This window comes from Aedes aegypti, chromosome 2, assembly GCF_002204515.2.
Source record: "Aedes aegypti strain LVP_AGWG chromosome 2, AaegL5.0 Primary Assembly, whole genome shotgun sequence".
In the NCBI taxonomy this organism is placed as follows: Eukaryota; Metazoa; Arthropoda; class Insecta; order Diptera; family Culicidae; genus Aedes; species Aedes aegypti.
Window position 1 is genome coordinate 358,446,869 of NC_035108.1, and position 8,450 is coordinate 358,455,318.

Here is an 8,450-nt window from a genome sequence, read left to right on the forward strand (position 1 = left end):
CAGCGCTGCATAGAATGCGGGTTCCTGTGCCGGATTCTGCATAGTTACTCCGGGAATCGGATATTGGTGTATGCAACCGACGCCGGCCGAGAGGAGTTGAGGCTAACGGTGGGAGCTCCGCAAGGGTCCATACTGGGTCCGACTCTGTGGAATGAGATGTACGATGGGGTCTTACCATTGGAGTTACTCATGGGCGTTAAGATAGTCTGCTTTGCTGATGACGTCGTCCTAACAGCAACAAGCGAATCGCTGGGCACTCAGATACCTGGGCGTGATGAAAGACGATTAGATAAACTCCAACAACCATGTCGACTATGCATGTGAGAAGGCGGCAAAGGCGACAAATGCACTTACAAGGATCATGCCGAACGCTCATGGTCCGAGAAGCAGTAGTAGTAGTCATCTGGCTAGCGTATCATCGTCGATACTGAGATACGGAGTTTCGACCTGGGGTACAGCACTGCAAACCAAGCGCAACCGAGACAAACTCAACAGGGCGTTTCGGCTCATGGCTATGAGGGTATCAAGCGCATACAGAACAACATCGGCGGAGGCAGTAGTGATCACCACAATGATTCCGATTTGCATCACCCTGGAAGAAGACAACGAGTGTTATCAGCGGAGAGGTACTAGACAGGTGAGGAAATTGGCGAGAATCGGCTCGCGGGTCAAGAGGCAGCAAGAATGGGATGTCTCTGAGGAAGGTAGGTGGACCCACAGACTCATCCTGAATGTGTCGACCTGCGTAAACATAGAAGTGCGTAAACTGCGAAGTGAATTCCACACAGTTCCTGTCGGGTCATGGTTGCTTCGAACAGTATTTGCATCAGTTCGGCCATACGCTGTTCCGTGTGTAGTGAGAGACAGGAAGCGCCAGAACATATTGACTTCGATTACCCGCTAAGTATGGTGAGTGATCCTAACCTTTGGAATCTGGCGAACAATATGGTGGTGAAGATAACGTCTATCTTACAGATAAACTGGCGGGAAGCTGTTAAAAATACTCCATCCTCACGCATCTGTAGAGCAAATCATCACGAAACTCAAAAATACAAGCGCATTTGTCCTACATATGGAGAATTTAATGCGACGGTGCTCAAACGTCAATGTCAGTTTGACATCTACTCTATACATTCGAGTGCTTGTTAGTTAGATTTTTCTTCAACCAGCGAACCACCATCGTGACATTCCATGTAGCGGAGTTCCAACGAGCGAATCCCCACTGTATTTGACACATCGAACATCGAACTAGCTTCCTTGTAAATACCTTGGATTTAACTTTCAGGTTCAAGAATTCATCATTCAATCGTATAAAACAACGATCGATCAAAATTGAGGCAAAACTCTATGAAAGTCATTTCACTGCATTCCAGATAGAAAGTGCAGTGCAGTGATAAATTTTCAAAACAACTGCTTCAATTTTGAGAGGAAAAACTAGTTTAGTAAATTGTTTCTCTATACTTAAAGTAAAAAAAAACTTGGGAACCAAAACCAACATTGTACCACAACTTTGAAGGTACAAATCTCGCGAATGATGCACAACAGTGGAATTTTCATTATAGCTTCAGTAAGCTTAAAATTGGAAGATCAAGTTCTTTCATTCACTTTTTGTTTCGTCGGCCATTGTGTCGACCATCTTTGAATTCCTAAATGTTTGAGAAGCTGGATCTGTCCCCGTAGATACGTTATGCCAACAAGATAAATTGAATAAGTTTGCTGACTATTTTTATGTATTGTTATCATTAACTTTTTTCCATAACGCTTTTAGTAAAAATATTTATTCTAGAAAGTTGTCAACAATCGAAAAATCATTGTCTTTCTCGAAGACCCAAACTTTCTATCTCATCTTCTTTTGAAGTAATTAATAATTTTAATTGTCTCAAAATATCATGGAAAGCGCCAAACCAAACAACTTCCATCTGAAAGATTTTCTTTTAGGCTAGCCATCGGGCATTGTTTCATTCAATTCCGTCGTGTTCTAATGCTCATTAGGTTTATGGGTCCATTTAAAGCATTTTTATGAATAACTTCACAGGAAAAATATGTTAACACAAGTTTTTGTAGTTGAAAGATATTTGTAGTTAAAGTACATACCGTAAAATGGGGTGTTAAGGGATGAAAAAAAAAATCTACCTAAATTTCGAGCAACTTCTAGTATGCCAATAATTGAACAAAATACAGTCCTACCATTTTCCCGACCTGTATATAAAAGCCAATTACAATGAAGATGATCCTATGGCAGATTTCTGAGATAATCAAAAAAATGTGTGATTTTTGACGAAAATGCAAAATGGGGTGTTAAGGAATTTGAGCTTTGTAAATAAAACTATATTTTTCCAACAGCAAAAAAAAAATTTTTTTTGGTCAATATCGATGATGTGTTCAATCTAAAGATGATATTACTTCAATATAATTCAAATTGGAACTCCTGCAAACGTTAACCGTTTTAATTTACCTACTAAATCTCTCATACAGTTGTGTTCAGAATAATAGTAGTGAAAGCCGATTTTCATACAAAATGCTCAATTTTGGCATGCTGTAACTTTGTTTCCATATGAGCAATCGACATGAAATTTTGACAGTGAACTACAAATATACTCAATTTCAATATCACAAGATTTGAAAATTTTCACACTGCCGGCTAAAAAGTTAAGCACCAGGTGAAATCGCTCAAAATAACTACTATTATTTTGAACACAACTGTTCATATTGATTCTTTTTTCAACCAAGCTATAAGTGCATCGCACAATTGTCTTGAAAGGATTTGTATACTTATATGCAGTATTCGTACCCTAGAATAGTGCAGAGCAACCTTGTCATGACTTGTCAAAAGAAGGATAATTTCAACAAGCTTTCAGTTTGAATAAAGTAAGTGTCCAATTTGCCTTTTCAATAACGCACCACACCAAATAACCGATTTGCATGTAACACCCAATGGCATAATCGAAAAAAAAAATCTTAACGAAAAGTTTCCAATATAAAGCGGAAATCGCACACACTTTACTACAATGTACTCAATGCTCGACAACACTTAACACATGACCACGAGTAAAAGTTTTCCACAAAGAGATCGGAAATAACCTTATATTATTATTGTTTATCTTGGACGTAGGTAGTTTTTAAAAAAATCAATAGCTCCAAAACCATCTCTCTCATATAAGATAACCATTCCTATTTCCAAACTTTTCACCAATGCGATGGAACAACTTTTGAAAATACTATCATGAAAACCCCATATTAAGAATAATCAGTTTTTATCTTTTAGGTGATGGCCTTCAGTTATGCTCAAAACAGATTTTAAGTTTTCATCCGACGTTTCGGACATGAACACTTCATATCCGTTTTTGAGCATAATAGATTGAAAGCCATAACCTAGAACATAACTATCACAGTCGTATCCCCAATTCAGTTTTAATCTACATTTGCCTAACAATTTTACCAAATTTTGAGATAATTTTTTTCTGGTGATATGCAGTGACTTACGAAATAGATCTTTTAACTTTCCATGCAGGTTAACTTCACGGAACAACCCAAAGCTATATTGAAATACACAACGGCATAAAACAAATGAGTTAAGTAACTTAGAAAAGTTAGAATAGATAATCCCTTAACACCCCACTTATTTTCAAAACGAGACTTTTTTCATAAAAATTTCTCAAAATCGAAACCCAGATATAATTTTAAGAAGTTTTTGTTTGCACTATGATCTCAATTAAATCTACTTTTCTTCTACGTTACTCGCAAATTTTTCTCAAATATATTTCATGGTATTGAAGATGAATGTATTTACCCCATAAAATTCGAACAAAAATGTTTTGAAAAGTTTTCAGTATCTAGCAACCACAATACTTCATATTATTAGATAGCTCCTATTACATAATGCAGCTCACAATCCTCTGAACAAATTGAGCATTTCAGAAGATTTATATATCGATTTTCCACGTTCCTGTGATTTGTCAAACTTGACTGAGAAGTTCAATCCCTTAAAACCCCACGAGTCCTTAACACCCCATTTTACGGTATTTTTTTTATTGATATCATAACATTATTTCAATGGACGATCGTTTCAGTTATCATTTTACTAATTTTGCCATCTAACCAGCACAAGTATATCGCTCATCACAGAATAATATTTTTATAAAATGTTCTTATTAAATGACAGCTGATCAAATGGAGCATGTTTTCATTTTATTTTATGTATTTTTTATATTGCTTAAAATGGGCTCATAAACAGTAGTTCTTTATAAGCATTGGAACACGATGGAATAAAATAATATGATGCCTGATCATTAACCTAAAGGAATATCTTTCAGATGGAAGTTGTTTGGCTTGCCGCTTATTGCCCCTATCTTGCCGCTTCCATGATATTTATAGACAAAAAGTGACTATTTTCTAACTAATTGTTAATTACTTCAAAAGAAGATTAGATAGAAAGCTTTTGTCTTCGAGAAATAACAATGATTTTTCGATCGTTGACAACTTTTTGAAATAAACATTGTTCTAAAACCGTTATGGAAAAAGCTATTTTTAAAAATCTGGTTGTTACATGAGAAATGTATTGTAAATCCCTGTACACTGTCATGTTTGTGTGTTTTATGTCTGCATCCGTGCTGTCAAAATATGCGTCTCAAAATAAAGATTGTGAGAACAAGATGCAGCACGGGCGCAGAGGAACCAATTTTGATTCCTTTGCGAAAACACACCAAAGTTGTGAAAACTTTTTTGCAATCGACTAAAGATGACAAGCAGGCTTCTTCCTTTGGCGGAGAGGCCTGTGTCATCCGCAAACAAAGATTTTTGACATCCCTGAGGTAACTCAGGTAAGTCAGATGTGAAAATATTGTATAATATTGGTCCCAAAATGCTGCCTTGAGGAACACCAGCTCTTACAGGAAGTCTTTCAGATCTGAAGTTCTGATAATTAACCTGAAGTGGACGATTTGACAGATAACTTTGAATTATTCTAACAATGTATGTTGGAAACTTAAAGTTTTTTTTTTATTTTGCAATCAAACCTTCCTGCCAAACACTGTCCAATGCCTTTTCTATGTCTAGAAGAGCAAGACCAGTAGAATAGCCTTCAAATTTGTTGGAATAGATCAAATTTGTTACACGTAAAAGTTGATGAGTGGTCGAATGTCCATGGCGGAATCCGAACTGTTCATTGGCAAAAATTGAATTTTCGTTGATGTGCGCCATCATTCTGTTCAAAATGGCCTTTTCAAAAAGTTTACTGATGGAGGAAAGCAAACTGATTGGACGATAGCTAGGAGCTTCTGCAGGATTTTTGTCTGGTTTTAAAATTGGAACAACCTTAGCATTTTCCATTTGTCAGGAAAATATGCTAATTGAAAACATTTGTTAAATATATCAACTAAAAATGATAAGCTACTTTCTGGAAGTTTCTTCATAAGGATGTAGAAAATTCCATCACACTTCTTCCAAATCAGTCTCCCAGGCATTTTCGAAAACGTTCTCTTGATTGAGAATATTTCGATATATATATATATATATATATATATATATATATATATATATATATATATATATATATATATATATATATATATATATATATACCAGTTGGCTTGAAAATAATCGAAAGAGGAGCTCATAGGATTGAGAATCGCTTCACGGGATAAAAAAATAAAAACCGTAACAGGGACATGATCAGAATCAAAATCAGCATGAGTAATCACTACCGAAAGCTAAACATTACATATATTTTGCAATTGGATTAAATGAACAATTGCAAAATATATGTAATGTTTAGCTTTCGGTAGTTGTTAAACTTCCACTCGGCTGATTAGCCGTAAACCCCGATTCATAATTAAAAGCAAGTATGAGTAATCAGTTGGCTACAAAGATGACTAGAGTCGATTAAGACCAGATCAATCGTAGATGGATTTCTAGAAGAGGAAAAACATGCAGGGCTATCAGGGTATTGAATTGACAAATATCCTGAAGAGCACTCATCAAATAAAATTCTGCCGTTGGAATTACTTTGAGAATTATTCCATGACCGATGTTTGGCATTAAAGTCACCAATGACAAAAAAAATTGACTTATTGCGAGTCAATTTTCGCAAGTCAGTTTGGAGCAAATTAACTTGCTGTCCAGAGCATTGAAATGGCAAATAGGCAGCTATGAAAGTATATTTACCAAGTTAAGTTTCAACTGAAACACCTAAAGTTTCAAAAACTTTAGTTTCAAATGACGAAAACAGCAACACCCCCACATGCCCCATCAAGTCGATCATTACGATAAACAAAAAAGTTAGGATCTCTTTTGAGTTTAGATCCAGGTTTCAAATAAATTTCAGTAATAACTGCTATATGCACGTTATTAACTGTAAGAAAATTAAACAGCTCGTCCCCTTTACCATTCAGAGAATGAGCATTCCAATTTAAAATATTTAAATTATTATTTGGATCCATTAGAAAAACGTAATCCAATAATAATTTGATTTGTAAATTTTACACCTACTTGGACTGCTTCAGTCATAGTGGTGGCTTTGAACATTGCATCAATCATTCAATTGTTCAGTTAGAAAATTAAAATCAGAGGCAGACATTTCACTTGAAGTGGGTACATTATCTGATGTTTTCCCATTAGAATTTTCGGTAGACGAAGAAGCGGAGTAGTAGTTACCTGTGGCGGTAGGGTTTTTTTTCCATTTGATTTGAAACAAGTAGAATGGGTACTCATAGTACGTACAGGGGATGAGTTCAAATTACCTGCTACAATATCGGCAAAGGATTTTCCGTGGGTATATACGTTCGAAATTGGAAAATTCGAACGGCTACCCGATGGATTAAAATTAGCATGATTATGATCTTCCTGATGGGTATGATTCCTAATCAAGCGATCGTTAACTGAAAAATGAGTATTGTTCGATACTCTACCAGGCAAACGACCGTTATCGTAACGGATATTATCTTTCATCTGCCTGGCACGAGCCTCAATGACTCTCTTGCGTGAAGGGCAATTCCAAAAAAATGACTTATGATTGGCCCCGCAATTAGAGCATATAAACTTGGTGGTATCTTCCTTCACTGGACAGACGTCCTTGGCGTGAGAAGAAACTCCGCAAATCATGCATTTAGCATCCATGCGACATTTTTTTGTACCATGACCCCACTTTTGGCACCGACGGCACTGAGTGGGGTTCTGGTAATTTCGTCCAGGTTTCTGGAAATGTTCCCATGTCACACGGACATCGAACATAAGTTTTGCTTTTTCTAAAGCTTTAATATTATTTAGTTCTTTTTTGGTAAAGTGAACTAAATAATATTCTTGAGAAAGCCCTTTCCGAACAATGCCAGATTGGGTTCTCTTTTTCATAATGATTACTTGGATTGGGAAAAATCCAAGTAAATCATTTATTTCATTTTTGATCTCTTCAGTTTTGTCGTCATAAGTAAAACAATTGTGCTTCTTCTCCTCAAGATGTTTGAGAAGAAGTTCGCGATCTTTAAGAGTTTCCGGCAAAACGCGACAGTCTCCTTTCTTTGCGATTTGGAAAGAAACCTTGATTCCCCTAATGGAGTTCAAGATCTCCTGCCTAAATCCCCCAAATTCGGAACAACTGACCGGCATGTGGTAACTGACGCTTGCCGATGAACTTCCGCGAAACGGTATGCGCTCGTCGCAAAATCCGCTAACATACTGAAGCTCTACAAAACGATCATGTTCCATCCGCGCTTGGTTTTTGCATTATTTAACCCATGCATATGTGGACCGATCATCAATGGTCAACGCGTCTCTTTCACACCCATTCGTAAAATCATCTTCTCTCGCTCTTATTATTCGAAACGTCTCCATTGAACGCTCCCATCATTCTCGCGTCCATCAATACAACCCAAGGCTGTGTGTGGTCGCATCGGTCGCATCATATTGCACCCGATTCCAATGAAAGCTAAAGCTTACGCTTTTCCACACGTCAAATGAAAAGCTCATCGTGTACAGGGCTGGGCGCTCACATTATAGAACACTGAAACATTTTTTTTTGTTTTGCTTTGCTGACATGAAAAGCATTTTATCATAAATCTCATAACGCAGACTCTGTACACCGCAATCGCTCCCTTCTCTACTCTCATTTTCCAATAAGACTTGGTAATTTAAAAATAACAATGTTCTCCTTCCATTTTGTTTTATTTTGATAAACATCGCAAATCAAGAGACAAGTTATCACAACTATTGATAAAATATGTATCGCAATAGCGATAACTATAAAACCAAATTAATTTTGTTTTTTTTTTGTAAAAACAATTCAAATCTATAAGAAATTCAATTTAATTTTATTACCTATACAAACTGGTTCTAACACAAACAATAATACAATAATAAAACAAATTGAAATTATGATCCAAATCATATTCCACTCCATTCACTCCAATTCCAATAGAATACAAATCTAATGCTAATCCTTATGAATTCTAAAACTAATC